Below are 16,232 nucleotides of genomic sequence, written 5' to 3'. Positions count from 1 at the left end.
CCAAGATTATTAATTGATATAGTTACTTTATTCTTAACTAATCATTCAACTTATAACTTCTGTTATAAAAGTCACTAAACTATTTAATGAAATCCATTTCATTTCGTGTGAACGTCAGCTATAAAAAAAATTAGATTATGAGTATGGTTTAACCTATGATAATTGGTTTGTTGACATACTTTCCAGATTATTAACTAGTAATATTTATGATAGAGATTTACTTGCAATTATCTTTCAAACGCTGCAAGTTAAGAAACTATCATGTTGTTCTAGAAGCCCACCCTTTATTGTGGTGCTTTGTGATTGTTTTGACGATCTAAAATGAACAAGTTTCAGCAATCAAATTGAGAGGTGTAGGAGATTTCTAGGCTATCAACATTGTACTTCTAATACCAATTTGCAAATTCGTCTCATGTAGTCAGAAAACAATATGACCATTGTAGTGGATAACATCGATCAACAAATTACTATAAAATTGCATTATGGGGACGTCAGCAACGATCTTTACCTTACATTAGTATATGTCAAGTGCACAACTGAAGAGAGGATAGCATTATGAAGCAATATTGAAAATGTCCATATGCAAATAATGGGCCATGGTGTATTTGTGGCGATTTCAATGTCATCTTGGACCTTGATGAGAAGAAAGGAGGCAGAAATCATAGAGTGCACAACTGTCTTGAGTTTAATACTTGTATAGATAAATGTAAAGTTACGAATTTAGGATTTATGTGTCATGTATTCACATGGTATAACAATTGAGAACCTAGAAGAAGAATTTGGAAGAGACTTGATAGAGTGTTTATTAATGACCAATGATCCCAGCTTTTCCACAGTTTCATGGTTAGGCATTTGGCAAGAATAGGCTTTGATCATAGATCTCTACTCATCCAATGCCAAGACAATAACTAACAGTAAGTTCAAATACTTCAAGTTCCTCGACTTCTGGACTGAGCATCAATTTTTTTAAATGAAACTAGCAGAAGATGTATGAAGTAGTCAGATACAGAAAAACGCTATGTGAAAATTACAACAAAAGCTTAAGATGCTTAGCAAAATATTGAATCAATGGTCAACGGAAGGTATTGGTGATATGTTTGATCATGTCCATATCTCGGAATCTGAAATGCAAAGCCTTGAGTAGATGGATCTCAACAACAGTAATCATCAGTCCAGAGCTGAGTTGAATTAAAGTCCATGCAGCATATATTAGATGGATGGGGATGCAAGATGCCATTATCAAACAGAAAGCTAAGATGAAGTGGTTTGAAGAAGGTGACTTGAATTCTAAATATTTCATAGCACCATTAGAGATAGGAGAAAGAAGGCTGCATATTCGTAGAGTTAAGGACCAAAATGATCAGTGGATTGAAGGAGATGCAGACATTGGCAAAGCTATTGTGCACCAATTATATATACTATTTCAGATATCAGGATATCATAAATTGTATCCCTCAATGTAGTAACAATGACGATAATATTATCCTTACAACCATTCCAGATGGTGAAAAGATTAAAGGAGCAGTATTCAGTATAAGTGCTGCTAGTTTAGCTGGACCAAACGACTACAATGGAACTTTTATTAATACTTGTTGGGACATCATCAAGAATGATATTAGAGATTTTGTGCAGGATTTCTACGATGGAAAAAGACTAACTAAGTACTTTTCTCATATTTGTCTGGCCCTTATACCACAAGTGTACTCTTCTAGCAGTTTCTCATATTTGAGAACTATTTATTTGAGTAATTTCACTAGCAAAATTATCTTAAAAATCCTCTCTAGGAAACTAAACTCAATGCTAGGTAAGCTCATTTCTAAAAATCAGAGTGGTTTTGTCAAAGAAATGACGATCATAGAAAATATTCTGCTAGCATAAAAGTAGCTCAAGGTGTGAACAAGAAAATCAGGGGAGGTGTTACACCCCATAGTTTCGTACGCGAGAGTACGTCGTAAATTAATTGATGTAAGCTCACAAATGAGATCATATTTAAAAGAATATAAAGTAATTTAATCATGTTACCTCTGAAGTTACAAATATTGAGGATCATGAACAACAAGTACAAAGAGGATTCAGAAGCTAAGGAATTGAAGAACACAATGTTTCGTCGAAAGTTGACAAGTTGGGAATGTTATAACATGTAATTCTGGGGTGAGACTAGGGTATTTAATATGACAAGGAGGTTATGCTATGAATTATTCTAGTCGTATGATAGTCATGTGTTATTTTTTGAATTCAAGCGAGTTGTGGAACAAAAGTCGATGAAAGTCATCACAAATTACGTTCATAAGTTTACTGAAACTTTGGGTCAAATGTAACTGCGATTTTTTCCTAATATACTTAGAGTTATGGGATGTTCCACCCATAAAATTAAATATATATGAGTCTACTTTCTAACGCATTAAACCGTTTGTCAATACGACTTCGGAGTAGAGAGATATGGACATTTTTGCAAGACTGCACAGGCTGTTAGGTGACAAGTAGGTGTGTCACCTACTTGCTTAAATGAGAGCCCCAAAATGGGCCATTTCGGGTCGTCCAAAGAGGCCTTTTAAAGGCCAATTTTCTTCATATATTAGACTTAAAATAGGTCATAATAACCAGACGTAAGCTTTGCAAAAATTCTCCACAAACCCTAATTGATTTTCTCTCCCTTTCAAGTTTTAATTGAAGATAGAACCTAGAGTTTGAAGAACCAAGATAGGAGCTGAGTTATCCAAAAAAAAAGGTGAGTTTAATACTCTCTTTCATCCATTTTTTCTACTGTAAATTCATGGTAAGTCGTTCTATACTTGTAAGAACTCGCGGACAGTGATTGGAAGCTGTGAGTTCGAGTTATTCACTTGTAGCGGACTGTTTTGTGGACAGTTTTGTGTTGTTGTTGGGCTACGTAGTTTACTAATTTCTATGGAGTTTTGGAGGATGAAGGGTGTGTAGAAACACCATATATATGTAGGGTGGTGGGCTGGTCGTTTGGCGTAATATTTTCGAGTCGTTTGACACTAATACGGTGGTTGTTTTATGTATGAAGAGATTGGGGTCTGTTGGGCTGTTTTGTAGTATTTGATGGTGTATATAAGGCTGGAAAATAATGTATATATGTTGTTATTGTTGGGTTCTTGTGTTGTTGATGTTATCTTGAATTTGGAGGAAGTAAGGATTATAGGGGAGATACTGTCCGTTTTAATACAAAATAAGTTTGTTGTTTGTTGTGCGATAGTTGTACCTTTCGTAACTAAATGATAGTATATTATTATTGTTGTAGATTAAGGTACGAGGATGCAAGTTCAACTAGGTGAATGGAAAGATTGTGATAATATATGTTAAGGCTAAACCTTTCCTTCATTTTGGCATGATTACATAACTACATGTGCTTAATAACGAGACATAAATAGAAGTTCGTATTCTTGAACTTATGTCATTATCCTAGTCTCATAAGTTACAGTTTTCTCCCTTGTTGGGACTTCAAATTCAGTTTCTTTTTGTCTTTTTTCAGCCAAGAGAGCAGAGAGTCTATATATATATATATATATATATATAGTATTACATTATTTTTACTACCATCGAGCTATAATCGATGGGCAGGCCCTATTGGGCAACCTTTGATCAGATGGTGAGTTATATACCGAGTAAACTGTGACCAAGAGCCTACGAGCGATCCTAGAATGGCCGAGATACAGAGCCTAGTATGACCGAACGTCTATGAGCGAGCCTACTACGGTATAGAAGTTTCACATACTGAGCCTTATAAGGCCGAACAACTATTTTACTTACTATATTGAAAGAGTTGAGTCGGTATTAGTATGTAAGCATATCTTTAGATTATCTTTGACTCCCACTTACTTTCAGTTATTATATTATTAGTTCGGTTTTAGCTTTCGGTTATCCTGTTGCCTTACATACTCGGTACATTATTTCATACTTACGTCCCTTTGGCGGGGACGCTGCATTTCATGCCTGCAGGTCCTCATTAACAGTTGGACAGACCCTCCCAGCAGATAGAGTCAAACATCAGCTTGGTTGGTAAGCTCCACTTCCTCAGGTCTACCAGGTCTAGACCTTGGAGCCCATTTTATATATATACAGGTTTGATGGATAGGTCGAGGCCTTGTCCCAACAATGATACAGTTCAGCTATCGCTAGAGGCTTGTAGACGAGTCTTGTATATTTTTTATATCAGTAGATGTTCATGGCGGCTTAATCGGCCGGCACAGTTATATATATCCACTTTTAGGTATGTTTAACCCACAAATATAAGAGACATTACTTTCAGACAATTTAGAATATGGCTTCATCGGCCTAAGTTGAGGGTTACTCCCTTAGAGTTCACAGTTACAAAGTGGTACGTTCGGGCCGAGTACGACACCAGGTGGCGGCCACGCCTCTTCAAGTTTGGGGTATGACAAACTTGATATCAGAGCAGTTCTATCTTAGGGAGTCTACAAGCCGTGTCTAGTAGATCTTTGTTCATAGATATGTTATGCACCATATTATATAAACATGAAGTTACAAGGCATTTAGGAGTCTATTTCTCTTCTTTCAAATCTAAATCATGCTATAGAGCTGAGTTATAAGAGTTCGAGCTAAAGCTTATGTTTACTATTGATATTGAGATGCTTTCAATTAGAAAAATTATAGCTAGCCAGAGGGCTAATACAACAGCAGGTAAGGTCATTAGTAGAGAGAGAATTCTTGACGACGTGGCCCTGTTTGACCCTATTAGATCGTGCATACTGGATGTGCAAATTTCCCACTTACACTAAGACGAAAATATCTAACATACCCCGCGAATAGTAGGGCATGGAAGTATCAGAAGGTAAATGTATAAGTTTCAACAGGTAACAGAAGCAAGGTGAAGAAGGGTATGAGGTACCTAGTTAATGAAGATTATTCGAATTTCCACGTCAGGTAAAAAAATAAAAGGATTCTAAGTTACATTCAAAAAAATAGAGGTATGTACAATTGGCCACACCCATCTCAGTTATGCTCTATGGGAGCTAACATATATAGTTTAAGAGATAGATGGGATATCAGGATCCATCTTGGGTTAGAGTAACCCAAAATGGTGGATGGAGCCAGGGAAGCCAAAGGTAAAACAATGTTTTGTTAAAGTTTTCAGAATAATGAGTAAATGAAGCATTATGAGTACTGTATGATAAATGGGTGATAACAGTAAATCAAACAATAGTAGGATGATAGAGTCTATGGTCAAGTGAAGGAAAAGACAAGAGATGAAAGGCTTTGAGACTATAAAAGAGTATATGCCATAAAGTCGTATCCTTATTTCGATAAATGAGTTGGTGACTCCAACATGATTACTAGATAGCTAAGTTAGACCCCGAAGTAATAGAAATCAACATAGGCTAATAAACAAGAAAAAAAATTGAACATGATTTAGGGACTAAATGATTCAATAATAGTCGACATCGTGAGATCTTCAGAGACCATGTTCCGACAAAAATAGAATGGACAACGGAAGAATAACCTTTAAAGGTCATTCAGGAAGACGCTTCCCTAAAGTAAGCAATGTGAGCAAAGTTATGTTTAAGGAACTAAGTGTGCCAGTTACATTAGGTGTCACCCTCACGCGTAAGGAATTCAGTTATCCCTAGTAGAGAAGGGTTACCTTAAGGCAAGTAAGAGTTAGTGAAGACGTGAAAAGAAGCCAAAGATGAAGAGGTAAACCATATATAGGTAAATTTTCATAGTATTAAATGCTAGTACTCCCCTAAAGGAAGACGGTGTGATATGGTAGTAAGTTGGAGTTATGTAGTTCAAGTAATTATGGAATAGTAAAGAAAGAATGCGGTAAAAAGGCGAAAGGAATGAGATTGCATTTATTTAGATCCTACAGATATATTACGACTCTAGAACATTATTCAAGCACGATGTCGGGGAGAGGCAATAAGGGTTACCGACCAGGATCAATACTAAGTGCGAATACACACTTGATACATAAGGATCTAATGCGAGAGATAATTTAAGATAAAGGAAACAACCCAAGAGAGATTATGCAGAATATAAATATGAGAACGGACCAACGAGTATTTAGTAGTTGATTCAGGAAGAGCCTAGTTATGGCTAGACAATAGGATACAGATAAATCAGCAGATCATGCAAGATAAACCTAGTGAACCCCAGCATAGGGAATTCAGTCTCACAAATACGACATTGTAATCCTTGAGAAATATTCAGAAAAGAGTTGAGGTAGTTATAATTGTCATAAAAGTGTTATGGAAATAAAAGAGAGTGCCACGGGGGAGACAAAGAAAAATTGAGTTCAGAAGTAACCCTACGAGAATAAGGGCACGGAGGTATATAACTAAGGATATTTATAGGTGAGTAAGAACATCAAAAATTTCGTCAGGTATATGATGGGATAAGCTCACAGCTTTACAAGAGTTAGAGAGTCTTCCCTAAATGCTACAATGAAAGACTAGCTGAGGAAACAAGGAAGAAGGCTTCAAACTAAGCATAGCGACGTAAATAAATAATGGTGTTGTAACAACAGTCTCAATATGCATTGTATGCTCTCCATAACAAAGTGGCACCTGTTGTAACTAAGGAACGGGAAGTAAATCCAAAGTAATATTAGAGATCATATGAGTTTCACAAAATTTTGATATATGGGGCCACTAAGATAAGCCAAGTATTCATGCAACAAGTGGCGGAACGACCAAGAAAGGTAATTGCTTACTTTTAACAAAAGTTGAGAAAGCACGAAAGGAATTATTTGATCTATGACCCAGAGTTAGTTATGTTATGAACATACTTAAGATTTTGGAGTGTTATCCATGCAACATATATGTTGACAATGATACAGCTATAGGAGACTTCAGTATAAGTTAAAAGAAAGAATTGACTCCACGTCACAGACAAAAGCTTGAATTGCTAGAAGGTTATATCATGGATGTTCCATAGCGTCGACGAGGGGCTAAAGTAATAAATAGTAGCCTAAGCCACATATCAAAAGATAAAGTAAGCCTACTTAAAGGCTGAGATAGAGAAGGAAACTAAAGAGTTACATCAGTAAAGTGAATTAGGAGTCTGATTATTAGACCCCGATGAGTATAAAAATCGTGATTCAGAACATTGTAGAATTACTCTAAATATCAGAGGTACAAAAGAGTTACTACACCAGACATATTCTATAACGGCTCTACAATAAATCTAGTTAGAACAGTACCAACCTTATAAGAAGTCAGGATGAAGCTTTCGGCGGATTGTGTATGCACATGATGTGCAAGTATTATAGTAGACCTTTAAGGTGTGGATGTGAATTCCACCTATGTGGAAGGGAGGCTATGAAAGAGATAAAAGATATGATGCAAGATTTAAAGGTAAGTAAGGCACATGTGAAGAAGGTACGAGATGCCCAAGTACAGAAGGTTACGAATAATCCAGATATCAGATAAAGGGTTGGAAGCGTCGTAATTCTGTATCAAGAAATGATAGTGGTGTCGTCAATGGCATATTTTCTAGCATGTGGTTTCCAGATACAGAGAGGTCTAGTAAAAAGAGTAAATAAGAGTTAGAGACGATATGATGTCTCGCTTGAGGTTCCAGAATAACATAAGGAAATCTATGGTTCTTGCAAGTTAAAGGAAGGTTGCGAGTGGTATAAATAGATATATGTAGGTCGCAATCTAAAGTATGGTAGAGCGACAAGAATTTAAGTAGACGGGAGTAAGGATAAGAATAGGTGAGTGAGAAGGTAACGAGGATAGGTAAGTCCTCGGGATTAAACCCATCACAACAAGAGAGCTGATGGTTTCCATAAGTTATAAAAAGCTCACTATAGTATGAGTGAACTCAGAGGAGTTTAGAACTAGGAGAATTAATGCTGCCCTATTGGTAGAATAAGGGTATAATTGTGATATATAAGAGGATGACTGTTAGGCCTTTGATTGGGTATTGATTCAAAGAAAAAGGATTTCATGAATTGTACAGGATTAAAATACCCCCATAAGGTGAATCACGCTGGGATGCTATGAAATACAGTTATTGAAGTATAATATTGACCTTAAGTGGATCAGTCAAATAACTCCAGATGTTCCTCGATGAGACGTGAGCCCTTGTGACAATATATTACGTAAGAGGCTTCAAGTTATAAATGGTAGATTAAGATCAACATTAAGGTGAATTAGCATTAGATGGATAAAAGTTCCAAAGTACTAGATGAGATTTGGTTTCCATTCTTAAGATGAACAATAATGAGGAAGCATTAAAGAACATATATTTATACATATAGGATAAACAGTGAGAGAGTAACTAGGAGTTTGGTAGCAGACCTCGGTAATAATAAATCTAATTAAGTGTTATGGTATAGTATGACCTACCTAGATGCAGTAAAGCCATAAGGATAGATGTCCGAGGCTGTTAAGAAAGATATAGCAATAGTCATAAGTTCGACTAAGTACCAAGCGAAGGACTTCAGTACACCTATAGATGCTTAGAGGGACATCTTGACATAGTTTTGTATATGTTTATGAAGTGAGGCCTAGAGATTGGCTAAAAGTTGGAGGAAAAAGGATAGAAGAAATGCATAGGCGCACATATAAGGACAAAGTAGTACAGGCTGCATGACAGAAGGTCTCAACAGTTATGAGATTGGAAGAATTTTAACAACAAGTCATGGTGTTAGAAAGAGGCCTAAATGGGGGAATGCCCTGGCCTTTAGATTTATTCACAAAATAGTTGCCTATATGTCAAGGACAATACTAGATTGTATGTAAGATCTATAGGTTATGAGACTAACAAGCACATCAGCCAACATTCGAGGACGCATGTTCCAAATGGGGGAATGATGTTATGCCCCATAGTTTCGTACGTGAGAGTACGTCGTAAGTCAATTGATGTAAGCTCACAAATGAGATAATCTATGAAAGAATATAAAGTAATTTAATCATGTTGCCTCTGAGGTTACAAATATTGAGGATCATGAACAACAAGTACAAAAAAGGTTCAGAAGCTAAGGAATTGAAGAAATCAATGTTTCGTCGAAAGTCGGCAAGTTGGGAATGTTATAACATGTAATTTTGGGGTGAGACTAGGGTGCTTAACATGATAAAGTGGTTATGTTATGAATTATGCTAGTCGTATGATAGTCATGTGTTATGTTTTGAATTCAAGCGAGTTGTGGAACAAAAGTCGATGAAAGTCATCACAGGTTACGTTCATAAGTTTTACTGAAACTTTAGGTCAAATATAACTGCGATTTTCTCCCAATATACTTAGAGTTATGGGTGTTCCACCCATAAAATTGAGGATCTATGAGTATACTTTCTAACTCATTAAACCATTTGTCAATACAACATTGGAGGTGAGATATATAGGCATTTTTGCAAGACTGCACAGGCTGCTAGGTGACAAGTAGGTGTGTCACATACATACTTAAATGAGAGCCCAAAAATGGGACATTTCGGGTCGTCCAAAGAGGCTTTTTAAAGGCCTTTTTTCTTCATATATTAGACTAAAAATAGGGCATAATAACTATACATAAGCTCTGCAAAAATCCTCCCAAAAATTCCCCATAAACCCTAATTGATTTTCTCTCCCTTTCAAGTTTTAATTGAAGGTAAAACCAAGAGTTTGAAGAACCAAGATGGGAGCTGAGTTATCCAACAAATAAGGTGAGTTTACTACTCTCTTTCATCCATTTTTTCTATTGTAAATTCATGGTAAGTCGTTCTATACTTGTAAGAACTCACGGGATGGTGATCGGAAGCTGTGAGTTCGAGTTATTCACTTGTAGCGGACTGTTCTGTGGATTGTTTGGTGTTGCTATTAGGTTACATGTTTTACTAATTTTTTGTGGCGTTTTGGAAGAGGAAGGGTGTGTATAAACACCATATATATGTAGGGTGGTGGGCTGGTCGTTCGTCGTAACATTTCCGAGTCATTTGACACTACTACGATAGTCGTTTCATGTATGTAGAGATTGGGGCGTGTTGGGATGTTTTGTAGTATTTAATGGTGTATATAAGACTGGAAAATAGTGTATATATGTTGTTATTATTGTGTTCTTGTATTGTTGGTGTTATCTTGAATTTGGAGGATGTAAGGATTATAGGGGAGATGCTGCCCGTTTTAATACAAAATAAGTTTATCGTTCGTTGTATAATAGTTGTACCTTTCGTAACTTCATGATAGTATTATTATCATTGTTATAGATTAAAGTGCGAGGAGACGAGTTAAACTAGGTGATTGGAAAGATTGTGATAAGGTATGTTAAGGCTAAGCCTTTCCTTCATTTTGGCATGATCCCATAACTATATGTGCTTAATAACGAGACATAAAGAGAAATTCGTATTCTTGAACTTATTTACATTATCCTAGTCTCATAAGTTACAGTGTTCTCCCTTATTGGGACTTCAAATTCAGTTTTTCTTTGTCTTCTTTCAGCCAAGAGAGTATATATATATATATATATATATATATATATATATATATATATATATATATATATATATACACACACACACACACACACACACACATCGAGCTATAATCGATGGGCAGGCCCCTATTGGGCAACCTCTGATCAGATGGTGAGTTATATACCGAGCCTACTATGGCCGAGCACCTATGAGAAATCCCAGAATGGCTGAGATACAGAGCCTAGTATGGCCGAGCGCCTATGAGCGAGCCTACTACGACAGAGTAGTTATACATACCAAGCCTTATAAGACCGGACAACTATTTTACTTACTATATTGAGAGAGTTGAGTCAATATCAGTAGGTAAGTATATCTTTAGATTATCTTTGACTCCCAGTTACTTTCAATTATTATATTATTAGTTCGGTTTCAACTTTCGGTTATTCTGTTGCCTTATATACTCGGTACATTATTTCGTGCTGACGTCCCTTTTGGCGGGGATGCAGCATTTCATGCCTGCAGGTCCTCATTGACAATTGGACAGACCCTCCCAGCAGATAGAGTCAAACATCAGCTTGGTTGGTAAGCTCCACTTCCTCGGGGTTACCAGGTCTAGACCTTGGAATCCATTTTATATATACTGGTTTGATGGGTAGGTTGAGGCCATGTCCCAACCCGACCATGATACAGTTCAACTATCGCTAGAGGCTTGTAGGCGAGTCCTGTATATTTTTATATTAGTAGATGTTTATGGTGTCTTAATCGGCCGGCACAGTTATATATATCCGCTTTTGGATATGTTTAGCCAACAAATATGAGAGACATTACTTTCAGACGATTCAGAATATGGCCTCATCGGTCTAAGTTGAGGGTTACCCCTCCAGAGTTTATAGTTACAGAGTGGTACACTCGGGCCGAGTATGGCACCGGGTGCCGGCCACGCCTCTTCATGTTTGGGGTATGACAGGAGGCAATACGATCATTAAGCTAGATGCAGCTAAAGCCTAAGACCGGATCTCTTGGAGCTTCTTGATGGCAGTTATGAGAAGGTTGGCTTCTCTAAAAGCTGGATTAATCTTATCTGGGGTCTAGTGGAAGGAGTCTGCTACTCTATCATTATTAATGGTGTTAAGAAATGATTTCTTTACTTCTTATCAAGGGCCTCAAGAAAGGGGGCCTTTTTTCCCATCTTTGTTTATTATTTGAGCTGGGGGTTTTCATGGTGCCTCAATGAGCTTAATGATTATATTAGCTTCACTCCTTTTAGCATGGATCACAAAAGTCGTACTATTAATCACTTAGCTTATGCTGATGATATTGTGATCTTTTGTGAAGGGAACAATGACACTAACAGACTCATTAAGAAGTTGATTAACGGATATGAGAAGGCATCAAATCAGATGGTTAATAATGACAAGAGTTTCCCTATTACTGCTCCTCATACCTGTGCTAATAGGATTAACAGAATTAGGGAAGCCTCAAATTTTATGGATAAGAATTTTTCATTTAATTATTTGGGATGCCCTATTTACTATAGAAGGAATTCTAGTCGTCTTTTTGACGGTATGCTCTCTAAGATTGTTAATAAACTCAATAGATGGCAGGGAAACATGATGTCTCCTTGAAGAACAAAAGTTATAGTTCTTCAGAATCACATATATGGAAGAATAAAATAAAAATTAAAGCTAAAGCAGAACATAATATTAGATGTAAAGTTCAAAATGGTAATTGTCACACCCTTTTTTACCCCCTAAAAGATATGTATATTATGGATTGTGAGTTAAAGAGTTTTTCTAATTAAAGTGACAAACTTGAGTAGGGATTATTTTATTTATAGAGTCGTCAATTGGAATTGATTTTTGAGTGTTCTAATTCACCTTTTATTTGAATCCCTAATCAAAGGAAGGTTTGACTCTATTATTAACGGTCCGCAAAAATAAAGTTCGGGTAAGAAATTTTGTTGACCGAGGAGAAGGTGTAAGGCATTCCCCTCGTCCCGTGGTTCTAGCATGGTCGCTTTATTGACTAATTATGGCTTGAATTAATTTCGGGCAAAATGTATTTTATTGGATTTTTACGTTTTACCTATCCGCTTTTAATTATTAAAATTATTAAAAAAAGATTTGAATAATATTAATTGTCCTAACCGCACCATGCAAGCGAATGTGCGACCGAAATAAATTTTATTAATTTTGCCATAGCCGCGCTATGCAAGCGAATCCGCAGTCATGACAAGGATTATTAGTACGTTATTACTTTTGGAAAAACTACTAAATTCGAAGAAAATAATTTTGAAATTTCTTAAAAAGTTACTATCGCGCTACGCAAGCGAATCCGCAGTTATGGAAAATAATTAAATTAAGAAGTAACTAAAACTATTGGATATGTGATGAGATTATTGAATTAAATTAATAAAAAAAATCACGCTACACAAGGGAGTCCGTGAAGTTAAAGCACGCCTACCAATTGCCTAGCGTTTAAATTAATTATTAAGGAGACTAAGTTGTAAAGTTATTTTAATTAAAAAAACTAAATTTTATTGAGGTTATTTGACTAAATAAAAATAAAATGTTGGGCCAACTTGTTAGTTTAAAGAGCGGGCAGCCTTGTTATCCAAGGGAAATGGGCCTACTCTCATTGATATTGGCCAAACTAAAAAGAAATGGGCCTGCTATTTACAATTGAGCTGCTGGCCCATCTTGGTTATTTTGAACCAAGACTTTGTCACCCATTGGATATTAAATGGCCATTGGGCCAGTTAAATTAATTCTATTGGGCTGCTGAATTTGTTTTATTTTGGCCCACATTTTATTGTTCAGCTTTAGCAGTCCATTTATTTATTTCCTACTTTAAATCTATTGTCTTCTTTATTTGCTTTTGTAATTACCAAATGCCAAAATGATCAAAACTAAGCTTAAAACAAACAGTAATTTATGAAACCTGTTAACATCATGTAATGACTAAACAAAATTCTATGAACAACAATATGAATATGTAACTAAGAAGAGATGAAATAAAACGCATATTAGCCTGCTTATTGAATCTGGACACTAATGAGTAATGAGCAACAACATATTGATTAAGGACCTAAATATACTTCAAACATAATTATTTAAACATTTTTCCAAACTACAGTCAAATCAATATAAACTAATGATAATAAACTCATAAATTAGTATCCAAAGACTACGATGAAATATGCACACATTATCAAGCTTTCTATATAATCATAACATCTAAAAGTTTCATTCCTCCTCAGCAGAATTTGATCAAAGCATGCTCCACATTGAAACAACTTCAAAACATTCTCATTATCTTCATGAATCTGTAATGTCACGACTCAGTTTCGCCCTCCGTGAACTGTCGTGACGGCACCTAGTCTCTACGACTAGGTAAGCCTAATATTGCGAAAATAAAATGAAAACACAAAGATAACAGCTAATAGATATTGTTAATAAGCAAAACAATGCAACTCGACATATACAATAATCATTTTTCCAAAACCCGGAATGTTGCAAATCATAAACTTCTAAGAGTTTCCAACTACTCTATACATTAATGTTTGAACAAAACAAGGGGAAAATTAACACAAGGGGATAGAAGGGGACTCCGAGGTCTGCGGACGGGGGCAAATGTACCTTGAAGTTTTCTGAAGCAGCAACCACGCAACTAGACCTGGTCCTTCCGGGTAGCTGCGTTCAATTTCTGATAGTCCATGCAAATTCGCCATCTTGTGACTGTACGAGTTGGGATTAACTCGTTCTTCTCATTCTGGATTACCGTCATTCCTCCATTCTTCGGTACACGTTGGACATGACTGACCCAATTGCTGTTAGAGACGGGGAAGATGATACCCGCATCTAACCATTTGATCACTTCCTTCTTCACCACCTCTTTCATATTCAGGTTCTTCATTGATGTTCTCTGGAAGGTTTGTGCCCTTCTTCCAGGAGAATCTTGTGCATACAAAAAGCTGGGTTGATACCCTTTATGTCTGCCATGGTCCAACCAATGGTAGTTTTACATTCCTATAACACATGTAGGAGTTGCTCTACCTGCACAGCTAGCAAACTAGATGATATAATAACAGGTAAAGTAGAATTAGGCCCTAAGAAATCATACCTGAGGTGAGCTGGAAGCGATTTCAGGTCTAAATGTGGTGGCTCCTCTATCGATGGATTTTGCAGGTGGCGTTGTTCTTTCTTCTAAGTGTAAGGGCTTGAATTGGGGTTCCCTTGTCCAGAACCCTTGACCTTCGAGAGCCATGACCCACTATGCCAACTCCTCACCATCCACATGTTCCAAATTCATCAAGCAAGCTTCTAACGGATCCCTGACATTAATAGTCTCATCCTCCTCTTGTAATATCACATCTACGACCTTCACTAGTGAGCAATTTGCAAATTCGCTGGGTCTCTTCATAGATTGTTAAACATTGAATATGATTTCTTCATTGTTCAACCTCGTTTTCAATTCCCAGTCTCACAATCAATCAATGCTTTCCCAGTGGTTAAAAATGACCTGCCAGAATGATTGGTATCTCTTCATCCACTTGACAGTCAAGAATGACGAAGTCCGTAGGGAATACAAATTTCCCCACTTGAAAAAGCACATCATCAAGAATTCTGGTCGGTCTTTTCATTATGTGATCAACCAATTACATCAACATTGAGGTCGGTCTAGCTCTGCCAATGCCCAGTTTTGTATAGATAGTCAAGGGTATTAAGTTTATGCTGGCTCCAAAATCACATAGTGCTTTAGCAAAAGCATAACTCCCAATGGTGCACGGGATAATAAAACTACCTAGATCAGACATCTTTTGAGCCATAGGTCTTGTCACAACCGCGTTGCAGGTCTGCGTTAGAGTTACAGTGGATAGGTCCTGGAAGTCAAATTTTCTCGATATCAGGTCCTTCATCATTTTTGCATACCCTGGCATTTCCCTTAAAGCATCCATCGTGGAATATTCAATTGAATTTGCCTGAGCATTTCCATGAATTTCCAGTATTGATCATCTTTCTTTTGCTTTGCCAAACTTTGAGGGAATGGTGCAGGAATCAACCTCTACCCATTGCTTTGCACCTTTTCTTTGTTGGGAGCTTTTTCTACTACCTATTTTGGGAGTTGTTCACCTTCCTTCTCCTTACCCTTGTCAACCTATGCTTGCTCGATTGCAACCTCGGTAAGCTCTGCTGACTCATCGATCTCTAATGTAACCGGGGCAGCTGGAGTAGTTGGTGTTGTCTCTCTCTTGGATTGAGCAACTTCTTGCTCCCTGTCTAAATCTCTCCCATTTTTGAGACTCACTGCCATGAGCTGATTCGGGTTCTGCTTCTTTGGATTAACATTTGTATTTGTAGGCAATGTTCTTTGTGGGCGATTGTTTAAGGCCATAGATAGCTGTCCCAATTGAGTTTCAATGCCTTTGATTACTGAATCATATGTGGCTAACTTCTCTTGCATCTTTTCATTTGTCCCAATAAGTTGTTGAAGCATACCCCTGATTTCAATTATGTTACTATCATGCTGCTACTGAGGTGGTTGGTAGGTCAACTGTTGCTGGTGTTGCTGATTATAGCCATGTTGCCTTTGATAAGGTATGATTTGGTCTTGTGGTCGTGCTCCTCCTGGATTGGGGTTGTGCTATGGCTGGTTCGGTCTGTACTGTTGGTTTGCTGTTGGTCCCCATTGTTGTCCACCTTGCCTCTAACCTCCAAATTATTGACATAGTCCATATCTTCTGTGAATCTCTGGTTGACATTCTCTCCACTCCACGAGCACACATATGTAACGACCCGGCCAATCATTTTAAGAATTAACGCCTCGATCCCCTATTAAATGCTTTTCCCGTAT

This window comes from Nicotiana tabacum, chromosome 1 (assembly GCF_000715075.1).
Source record: "Nicotiana tabacum cultivar K326 chromosome 1, ASM71507v2, whole genome shotgun sequence".
In the NCBI taxonomy this organism is placed as follows: domain Eukaryota; kingdom Viridiplantae; phylum Streptophyta; class Magnoliopsida; order Solanales; family Solanaceae; genus Nicotiana; species Nicotiana tabacum.
This window is presented reverse-complemented; position numbering follows the sequence as displayed.